Source organism: Peromyscus maniculatus, chromosome 20, assembly GCF_049852395.1.
Source record: "Peromyscus maniculatus bairdii isolate BWxNUB_F1_BW_parent chromosome 20, HU_Pman_BW_mat_3.1, whole genome shotgun sequence".
Lineage (NCBI taxonomy): Eukaryota > Metazoa > Chordata > Mammalia > Rodentia > Cricetidae > Peromyscus > Peromyscus maniculatus.
In genome coordinates, this window is record NC_134871.1 from 53387330 (window position 1) to 53398377 (window position 11048).

The 11048-nt window shown below is 50.6% G+C and overlaps 1 protein-coding gene across 1 annotated transcript in view; it reads right to left on the bottom strand.

Annotated features, from left to right (window-relative positions):
* The window catches only part of Efcab6 (EF-hand calcium binding domain 6), a 203392-nt gene extending 202418 nt beyond the window's left edge, over positions 1-974 (bottom strand). The window contains exon 1 of the mRNA XM_042264721.2: positions 891-974. The gene's annotated coding sequence lies outside the window, so the exon portion shown is untranslated. The remainder of the gene's footprint in view (positions 1-890) is intronic.
* Positions 975-11048: the final 10074 nt, after the last annotated feature.

Here is an 11048-nt window from a genome sequence, read left to right on the forward strand (position 1 = left end):
GCATTTCTTCCCAAAAAATGCCTATCTTGAACCAAGCACTGGCATGGATGTAGGGAAGAAAGGCAATACACAGATAACTCACATGAATCCTTCTTCCTCAAATTCATAAGGCTGGGCCAAAGACAAACACATGTTCACCTCAACCCAAGGAGGCATGGCGGAGTCACTTTAGAATCCCTGGAGTTCAGCTAAAGAAATGTTTATTGAATTGAAGGCAATGGATTAAAGAACAAGATGAAATGTGCTGTGTAAAGCACAGGATTTATTTACCACATTTCTCTTAAGTCTACTCCTTCAAGGACACAGATGCAATTGAAGAAAAACGGGTGCTTTTCCCAGGAGTGGCTTAAGAGTCCTTTTGAAGAGGCAGACTTGTGGCAAGTAAATATTTTCAGGAGGAGGCAGGTACATCTCTGTGAGTTCAAGGCCAACCTGGTCTTAGAGAGACCTTTAAAAAAAAAAAAAAAGTTTTTTTTTCAGGAGGGAAAGAAGGGGTGGAGAGGTGAGCAGTCCAGCCTAAAATTTCAGTTTCAGTTTATTTCACGAAATGCGTTCACCTGGAATTTGGGCAATGGGGTCACTAATGTAAAACAAGGCTATGTACCAGGAAGAGGATTTGCTTGGAGGCAGAATGAGGCGGTTCTGCCTTGGCGATTTGCTACTTGTGTGGCTGACAGGTCTCTCACTCAAGTTCTCCTCCAGACCGAGTGCAGAACGTGGGGTTCTGCATCTCCGTGGGGCGCGAAAGAGCAGGGTGACAAAACACCGCAAGCTGTGGGAAGTCGGAAAAGTTACCTCCCGCGGGTGCCCGCCCGCTCCCCCGCGCCCGTCGCTTCGCTCGGTGCAGCCCCGTACTCCCCTGGCCCTCCAGGGCCGCGCGCCCGCCTTACCCCCGGCTGGGTGGCCTCCACCTCGCGCGGACTTGGCTGCCGGGGCCCGGGGGCGGGCGCGAGCCTCGTCTCCGGGACGCTGTTGCCCCAGTAACCAGGCCCGCTAAGTGGACGGCGAGTCCCCGCCCTCAGGAAGGAGCAGAGTTGCGATTGGCCAAGGGAGAGGGCAGAGCCAGATGAGGCTTGGGCCCTGGAGGAACTTCCGCCGGAAGTGCTGTCACTGGGCGGGACGAGAGCCAGGAGACAGGTGTGGTGTTTCTGTATTTGTGACTTTGGATTTTCGCGCGTTTGAGGCTGCGTCCCATGGACCTGCTCCGCCTCTGAGAAGCAGACTTTTTTCTAAAGACTTGTTTGTTTTTACATCATTGTAGCGAAATATTCCTGTGTTATCCTTTTCCTTGTATAATTGCTATATTCATCATGATTATATTTAAGCCTATATGTATGTCTATGTAATCTGTGTACAAATATGCATATACTCAAATTCATTATCCTTTTGAGAATTGTTATCTGTTACAACAATTAAAACAAGAAAATAAAATGTTTTGTTTTGCCCTCAAAAGAGTACTTTTATGTGTTTGAGTATGTGTCTGCATGTCGGTGTGTGCACTTTGTGCATGCAATGCCCACAGAGGCCAGAAGGGGGTGTCAGGTCATCTATAGCTGGAGTTACAGATGGTTGTAAGCTGCCCTGTGGGTGCTGGGAGCTGAGCTTGGATCCTCTGCAAGAGTAGCAAGTGCTCTTAACCACTAAACTATCTCTTCAGCCCTGCCAGAAGCATACTTACAGATGAAGAGTCTAGCTTTCCCAAATCATACTTCATGAGTGCTGCCTGGCTCTCTGGTGAGCAGGATTAGCATGTATGGCAAAGGCCTATTTGCCTGCTTTAGGGTATAACTCTACAAACACAAGACCTACTTGCTCTGCCCAACACTATCTTTGAACTCCACCTATGCCCAGCACATGGCATGGTGGATATCCATAAGGCCATAACAGATTAATTAGTACCAAGAGTCCCTGGGCCTAGTCAGAACACAAAGAATCATGTTACTGTTCATGAAAACAGCCGGGCGGTGGTGGCGCATGCCTTTAACCCCAGCACTTGGGAGGCAGAGGCAGGTGGATCTCTGTGAGTTTGAGGCCAGCCTGGGCTACAAAGTGAGTTCCGGGAAAGGCACAAAGCTACACAGAGAAACCCTGTCTTGAAAAACCCTAAAAAAAGAAAAGAAAACAATGGTCCTTGTCCCTGGCTCTGTGGAGTTTCCCTTCCTTAGACATCCATGTAAGTACTTTGCATGTAGTTCAGTCTTCATAGCATTCTAAGACAGGTCCTGTAAAAAACACACACACACACACACACACACACACACACACACACACACACAGTGTTTTGTCCAAGGATTCACAACTGAGCAAGCCAGACGCAGAATGAGAATCCATATAGCTGAGTCCACAGCCCCCACTTACAGCCTTCCTGCCCCTCTTATTTGGAAAGGAAGACAGAGATGCATGGGTAAGATACCCTACACACATCTCTGCCAGCAGGTGAGGTGATGGGTACTGTGCCATGTGCTGTACAAATGGACCAGATGTAGTCCTTACCTCCTGACCTATTTAGGAAGTAAGCTAACTCTCCTACCCATTCTGGCCAGGCTGCCCACATTCATTTCTCTAACTGAATGACCAGGCCTCACCTCATCGAGAAGTAGAACCCGTAAGTCCCCAGCATACATGGCCTATGTTCACCCTATGTTCACCCTCTCTCCTCTCAAATGAGGTCTCCTTTTCAGAGTCTAATTCCTGTGCTGATGCCCTGGGCCCCACAGGCCAGCCTTCCCAGAGGCCTTTGCTTGCATCTTTAGTAGTTCTCTTAAGTGTACTCTAGGAAGCTCTAGAGCCCTTTCAGAGGACCCGTGGTCAAAACGGTTTTCCTCATCGAGCTGACATTACTGGGCTTTTCAATTACTCTCACCTAAGTGAGGTACTGATGGAGACAAGAACAAAGACCAGAGAATCCAGATGCCTGTTAATAAACAGATTTCCGAAAGTTCTCACCATACCTAATGTCGAGATACACTACAGAGCCGTAGTAATAAAAAAAAGAGCATGGTCCTGCTTTATTACAAATAAATAAATAAACAACAAAAATATACCAATGACTTACACACCCAAGATGTGGTTGATTTCTTCTCCATGATCCTGAGGGTTGAACCCAAAGCTTCCTACATGTAAGCTCTCTACCACTGAGTTCCACCCACAGCCATCAATACATACTCTGAAAGAGTATCTCACCAAATTTCCCAGACTGGCCTTGTAGCCTAGGAAGATCTTGAACTTGCTATGCCCCTTTCTGGCCTCCCAAGTATCTGGGATTATAGGCTGGTGCCACGAGGCTTGGCTTAATTTTTGTGCCTAGTTTTAGGTCGACTTGGCCCAAGCTGGAGTCATCAGGGAAGAGGGAGCCTAAATTGAGAAAATGCCTGCATAAAATTGGGTATAGACAAGCTTACTGTAGGGCATTTTCTTAACTAGTGATTGATGGGGGAGGACCTAGCCCATCGTGGGTAGTGCCACTCCTAGGCTGATGGCCTTGGGTTCTATAAGAAAGCCGACTGAACAAGCCATGGAGAGCAAGCCAGTATGCAGCATCCTCCATGTCCTCTGTATCAGCTCCTGCTTCCAAGTTCTGCTGCTGGAGTTCCTGTCCTGATGGACTATGATGTGGAAGTGTAATAAGCCAAGTAAACCCTTTCCTCCCCAAGTTGCTTTTGGTCATGGTGTTTCATGGGTTTCCGCAGCAATAGAAACCCCAAGACAATGTTCTAACTAAACTTTCTCTATGGGTTTGTATATAAGAGGGGGGCATGCCGTACACAGCACTTGGTCCTAGCTTCAGTTCCCACCCCCTACCCCCAACCCCCGCTGTTATATTTTTGTTATTTTTCTCTCCTATCTTTACTCTGAAGTGTTTTCCTGCTCTGGCAATTTCTCACTTTTATGTGAAGAGTTAACTACTTTTCACAAGAAGCTAAATTCAGCTCACTTGTTTATAACCCAATGAAACCATAGCACCTATTAGTGTGGGTTTGATCTCTGTCCAAACAGACCAAGTTCTGTATTGAGACGGTGGCCTGGAGCGACAGTTTGATGGCTGTCATCTCCTCTGGGAAAACTTTTTCCCCGCCCTGCTGGTTCTCTCAGAGCCAGGGTGGGGGAGGGGTGCCCTGCAAAGACCTGCTTTCAACAGGGTGGGGTCTGGACTGTGGGGTGTGCATCCTTCCATATCCCCCCCCCCCAGCATCGTTGAAACCAGGACCTTGAGGGAAACTTACTGCCCACACTTTTCCATCCACCACACATATCTGCTGCCTGAGCCCTCTGGTGACACCCTTGAAAAAGAATCATGAGAAATCAGAAAAGGTATGGTGGAGCCCAGCGCTTGCCTAGTATGTGTGCAGCCTGGGTTCTACCCTTAGCGCTGCCACAAAAAAAAGCGGGGGAGGGGAGGTTGGAGGGAAAATATTCTTACAGTGAGGCGAGCCGACAGATTGCTCATTCCCTTGGGAATCTAGAAAAAAAGACTGCCGCGTGGCCACAATCCTCAGGCAGGGCTGGAGGTTGGGGCACTCATTGCAACCTTCTTCTCTGTTGTGTGTGCCTAAGAGATGGGAGGAGAGCGACCAGCTGTCACTCTGTCGTCAGTCCAGGAAGAGGAAGGTAGAGGCTACACCTTTGCACTGAAGACAAGCAGAGGGGGTGACAGGGCCCCAGGAGCTGGGCTGCTCTCCAGCAAGGTGACTATGCTGAAGGCTGAAGGAGTGACGCCACCACATGGACGCTCAGGCTGAGAGCATCACCAGGAAGTCTGAACACTGTCCTGTCGGTGTGCTCCCAAACGGAGACAAGACTCTACTCAGCTGTGCTTGGGAGAAGAGAAATTACAAAAAATAAACAACTGAATAAGGGGGGCTGGAGAGATGGCTCAACCGTTAAGAGCCCTGGCTGCTCATCCAGAGGATCTGGTTCCCAGCACTCGCATGGTAGCTCACAAGGATCCCTAACTACAGTTTCCACGGAATCCAACGCCCTCTCTGGCTTCTAGGGGCACCGAGCATGTACATGGTGCACATCTATACATGCATGCAGGCAAAACACCCGTATACATAAAATAAATAAATCTAAAATAATTGGAAATTAAAATAAATGAGGTGTAAGTAGCTCCTGCTGCAGTTATTTTTCTTGACTAAAAATAGTCCCCCCACTTCCGTGTCCTCCCCCCCCATCCCTGCCCCTGGATATTTACCTTGACAGATGATAGGCCTGCTCATTTTCATTCTCTCAGCCAGAAACTAAATCGCACATTTTAAACACTGTCACCACCAATAACTGACAATAAATAGCCTGTAAAGGGTGTGTGTGTGTGTGTGTGTGTGTGTGTGTGTGTGTGTGTGTGTTAGAGCATTTTTAGGATTCAATATGAAGAGAGACTGTGCAGCTTGGTGTGGCACCTTACCCGTCCTGTCCTCCCCGCACCTGCTGATATCCCATCGAGCCCCTCATCCCCTTTAATAGTTGCTGGCTATCTCCTTTCATAGAAACAGGAATCAAAATCCACTCGTCTTGCTCCTGAGCAAGACCACACAATGGAGCGCGCTGGGATTTCGAATCTCAGCATCATGCTGCAGTAGTCTTAGGAGGATGCCCCCTCCGGAACCGAGCTGCAGTCAGAGAAAAGAGATTTCAAGACGCAGCCACCTGGGCAGCAAGCTAACCCCAGCAATCACCAGCAGTTCTTTTAGCTGAGCGCCCCGGATCTTGCAACAGCTTGTAATTAGTGTTGTTCAGCGTTTAATTTGCCTTTACTTAGGTAACAAGCACCTATTGATTACCTGATCGGAAGGGAATGCTACTGTAAGCAGTGTTGGGAGCCTGATGAGCAAGGCATCCGCTCTGCTTGTGGCCCACTCGGGGGCTGAAAACACCCACTTTGGGAAAGAAGGAAATGGAAGCATAGTTAAGAAACAGAAAACAGCACACAGGGAATTCTCCCTTTACCAAATTCGCGGCTCTAAGTCCCGGCATGTTCCCCTTCAATAGACAGGAACCTGTAGCCATATCTTGTCTCAGGGTGAAATCAGGGTCCTGTACTCACCCAAGCTCAGGCTAAAACAGCCTCCAGCCTTTTCTCCATCTGCAACAGCCCCAGGTGTGATAGGAATCCAGGGCAGAGATGGTCACCACAGCCTGTCAGCCTCACTTCAGGACACTCCTAACACCTCAGGTAAAATGGTGTGTGGGGGGGGGGGGCGGAGATGAGAGGGGTGTCAGCAAGCCAAGGCTCATCCTTAAGACTGTTTTTAAGGTGGGGGTGCAGCAGTTAAAAAGAAAGGATGGATGTGGCTCAGATCCCCTGGGGCTGGAGTGACAGGCAGTTATGAGCCACCTGGGAACTGAACTGGGGTCCTCTGGAAGAGCGGCAAGTGCCCTTAACCCCTGAGTCATCTCTCAACCCCATTCTTGCTAACACCAAGGGAAGTAAAGGCGATTTGGCCCTGACCTCCTAAAGCTTTGCAAGGAGCTCACCATATCCCAGTTATGTTACAGGGAGTCAAGTGTCCACCAAAAGTGAGCTCAAAGCCCTCGTGCTCCATACAGTTGGACTGAGTCCCTGGCAGAGGAAAGTAAGCGAGACAGCCAGCAGGTCCCCAGAAGAGTTTCCGCCCTCTTTGGACACTGTCGTGGACTGTGACGGAGAGGGGAGGAGAAACAACAGCCAAATGACTGTGGCCATTCCCCAGAGACTCCCAAGGTCTCTCTCTCTCTCTCTCTCTCTCTCTCTCTCTCTCTCTCACACACACACACACACACACACACACACACATACACGGAAACAAGGGAGTCTGGGCCTCCACAGAGACCACCTGCCATGAGGTATTTCCAACTTCCTCTCAGCTGGTACCCAACACCAAATATCACGACGGTGGCTTCCAAAAAATAGGACGCTCAGGGCTAGGGAAATGGCTCAGTCAATAAAGTGTGTGCTGCACAAGCTTGGGGACCCAGAACCCACATAAAAAAGCGGAGATAGTTGACTCCTGGGGCTCACAGCCCAGCTGAATTGGTGAATTGGTGAGCTCCAGGCTCCATGAGAGACCTATCCCCCAAAAAACAAGGCAGAGAGCAACTGAGAAAGATGCTCAACAGGCACCTCTTGCCTCACGTGCATGCGAACATGTACATACATGCACACACAAACACATATGCATACACAAATAATCCTTTTTTAAAAGATAAGATGTGTTTCCTGGTGGCCTTTCAGTTTTTGGAGACACTTTAGCATTTTCTGGTTTCTCAAAAACCATTTTTAATAGAACACAAGCTCCCTCCTGCGGTGAAAGGAGGCAGGTTTTCGGGCCCCTCAGCTCACACTCAGAGCCAACACCACACTGGGATCCAAGCGTGAGCCAGATTGTCCTCTGGTGTGAGGAGCTGGCAGGAGCCCAGCATGCCTTGGAGACCATGACTATGGTCACACTGTGTGGCAGGTGTTTCCGGGGCTGGCTGGCTCCTGCGGGCCCCATCTCCACTGGGCTGCAGAGTTACAGTCATGCTCAGCTGCCCTCTCCAGGCAACTGTGTCAAAGTCACAGGAGGCTCAGGGGTGGGGGGATGCACATTGGGAACCCTGGTCAAAGAAGGAAAGGTCTCCTTGGGGGTCTCAGGAATGGTGGCAGGGATGGGGGGACTCCAGGTAAGGAAACAGCATGGCCGCATTCCCCCCCCCCCCCCCCGGGCCACCCTTCCTGCGCCCAGCCCCTGCTCCTGACTGTTGCTTATAAGCAGCAGTATCCCCCATTTTGCTGAGGCTGCTAGCTCTGAGCCTCCAAGGTACTGGCTCTGCTCTCCCCTGTGGATCCTTTCATCTGCTTGGCTAGTGTCTGGCTGGCTTTTGGTAGGCAGAGCAATGAGCCCCTAGAGGGAAGGGGAAGGGGGTTAGAAACGAGCAAAGATCTAAAGGAGAGTGGCATGGCCAAGACTGTCTGCAGCACTCAGCTTTACCATAGCAGGTGCTCAGCAAATGACAATGGAGAGGCAAGTGGAATGTCCTAGGAAGGAACCAGTGGCTCCGTGGCACTGAGTTCTGGGTGAGGACTTCGGAGGAGAGGCGCCAGGCACGGTCTCCTGGAGTGATTCACGGGCTCCACCTAGAGGAATGGCAGGGCTTTAGTCACTGTGAAACAGGAGCCAACAGTCAGGAGCAGGAGGAGCCAGGCGCCCAGCCTGTGCCTGAGTTGGGAAGTTCAGCTTCTACCAGCTCAGCAGCAGCAGTATACAGAAGATTCTGAGCTCTGAGACATGACAATATTCATTCATCAGCTGCTGGTTAGGCAGCACACCCCTGCTCCCAGGGCAGCCCTGCCTACAGAGGCAAGGGGACACCAGAAGGTGACAGTGATAGAAGGCAAGCAGGGTCGGGAGTATAGAGGAGCCAGTCCAGTGCAGGAAGGGATGCCCTCTGCAGGGAGGTGCAGGGCTGGCCAGCTCAGAGAGGGAGGAGGGAGGTGAGCATTCCAAGGGTCAGGGAGGCCTAATTGGGACATCGTCTGCCAGGGGATAACAAGGACCACTCTGAGATGAGGCTTTGAGGTCATGGGGGGAGCACTCAACTGCTAGGGTCAGAGGCTATTCCCTGGCTTTACCCAGACTGAGGTGCCACCCTGTTCTAAAACATGCAACATGCAGTGTACAAGGATGGATGACGTTGTGGGAAAGGGATGCCAAGCTCTAAGCAGGGCAGGGCTGGCTGCACAGGGAAGGGCTAGCTGCAAGGGAGCCCCACACCTCCCCAGTTATCAGCCAACAGGAGGATGGATAAAAACCACCACAGGAGATCCCCAGGATGGGGCCCCCCCCGCTCTCGGGGGTGTCTGTGCTCACATAGGGTCATAGTGTCTAGTCCACCCCAACCCCCACCTCCTGGGCTGTGAACAAAACCACAAGCTAAACCCCGGCTCTGAGTTGACACCAGATGGCGCTGGTTGACCTGCGGCACGGGAATGGGCATGCTAGCTGAGGGGTTTCTTTTACTTTTTAGTTCTGATTTTTGGTTTGGACTTTGGAGATGAGTGTTTCACCGCCATCCAAGTCGGCCTTGAACTCTTATCCTCCTGCCTCAGCCTCCTGCTTGCTTAGATTTTATGCAGGGACCACTGTTCCAGTTTTGATTCAGTGTTAATTCGTTTGGTTTGGCTAATTTTTTTTAAGAGTCTCAGACTGGCTTTGAACTCATGAGCTTCCTCCTTCTGCCTCCCCACTGATGGGCTCACAGGTGAGTAACACTATGCCTGGCTTGGGAAGGTTTTGTGCATTTTACTCAACTTCCAAAGTGGCCTCCCTCCCATTGGTGATAGGGACTATTCCACAAAGTGAGCAAGTTGAGTGTGATGCCCATGCAGCTCCCTGACTTTAAAGCCTTGTAAGTTCACAGAGGTTCCAGCACACCGACCAAATTACTGAGGAGGGGTAGGAGAACTTGGGAATCTTCAGCAGGAGGGCTGCAGCAGTCTGAACTCCTAGTTCTAAGAGAGAGCAGACACCCTCTGCTGCTCCCCCAGAGACTTCTTTCTGGGGTTTTCTTCTGACCTGAACTCTGGGCCCTGCCACTGGGGAACATAAGGAGTTGTACCGCTACCAGCCCGTGACACTGCCCATCTCTGCTTGTCCAACTCCATACAGCAGCCCGGGTCAAGACCTCAATGCTCTACTCCAGCCTGGCTCTTCTCTAAATTCACTCAAGATACCTGTCCCTCACTCCAGCAAGAGGCAGGAGCCGTGCGGGAATAACTGGGACTCCCAGGAATACTCGGAACCTCTAAGACACAGGTAGCCTGAGTAGTAGAGCTGGGATGAGGTGCCTTCACCCTCACAGGAAACTCTCGAGAGCCAGAGAGCTGGAGAAAACACAAACAAGGTAGCATGCTCCTGATTACACCCAAGTTCCCATGATCTAGAGAGCACTCTGTGAGTGGATGCCTGGCTAACCTCCAGACAGCCCCTGTATAAGATATCCTAGAGCCTGCCAGTCTGCTCTCCCACAACCTCCCAAGCCCAAGTCCTCCATATGAGCTCACTGGCAGCAACACTTATCTTTTGGGAAATGGGGGATGTGTGTGTGCTGTGCATACATGTTTACACTTGTGTACATGTGGGTGCATGTGGATACATGGAGGCCAGAGGTTTACAGTACGTGTTCTCTTTGCTTGCTCACCACCATCTATATTAAGGCAATCTCTCACTGAGCCTAAAGCTCACCAATACAGGCAAGTCTAGCTTTTTCTGTGAATCCTGTCTCTGCCTCCCGAGTGCTGAGGATTACAGGTGGCCTCATTCATGTACTGCTAGGGATTTGAACTCAGATCTTAATGTTTGAACAGCATAGGCTTTACCTACTGAGCAACCTCGATCTCAATGGTCCATGACAGCAATCCTGATCCTGAACTAGCCCTGAGCCTCCCTGACTCTTTCTGACTCTAACTAAAGCTCCAGGAGGCAGGGTCTTCTTGCTGCCTAGCACAGCACTTGGTACACAGCAACGCTGAGGTCCCTGCCTAAGCTGAGGAGTTATAGGTAGAGCAGGCAAAGGAGTCCATCACCCTGTGTCCTCTGGGCTCTCTGATGTGTGTCCAGTTTGGAAATGACTAAGGGGACACAAGATTACTAACCGGAGTCCGCATTCACCCTGGGCTCTCCCTCTCTACAGAGGAAATGGTGCCCAGACTTGCCCCACACAGGACTGGGGAAAACAGCCAGGAAGAGCTGGACCAGGTCAGTCTCCATCCCACCATGATGCCCTGAGCTGGAGCCAGAGGCAGGTAGACTTCGGAAGTAGAAGAGATCCACAGAACACCAAAATCCCTCCCCCAGTTTCTTCTTCTCCCTTTACTCTTCCTTTCACTTCCAGGCCAAAGGTCTTTGAAGTAGTAGATGGGCTTCAGCCTTCACTAAAGTTTGCACAGGCAGAATTTGTTTTATCATCAGAAGCCACCCCAGGCTATTTCCCTCTGTAGCCATTCCCGGGGGATGGGGCAAGGATGGGCCTCACACTCCTCCGAGGAGAATGCACAGGGGCCCTTCCCCACCCAGGATACACACCACACA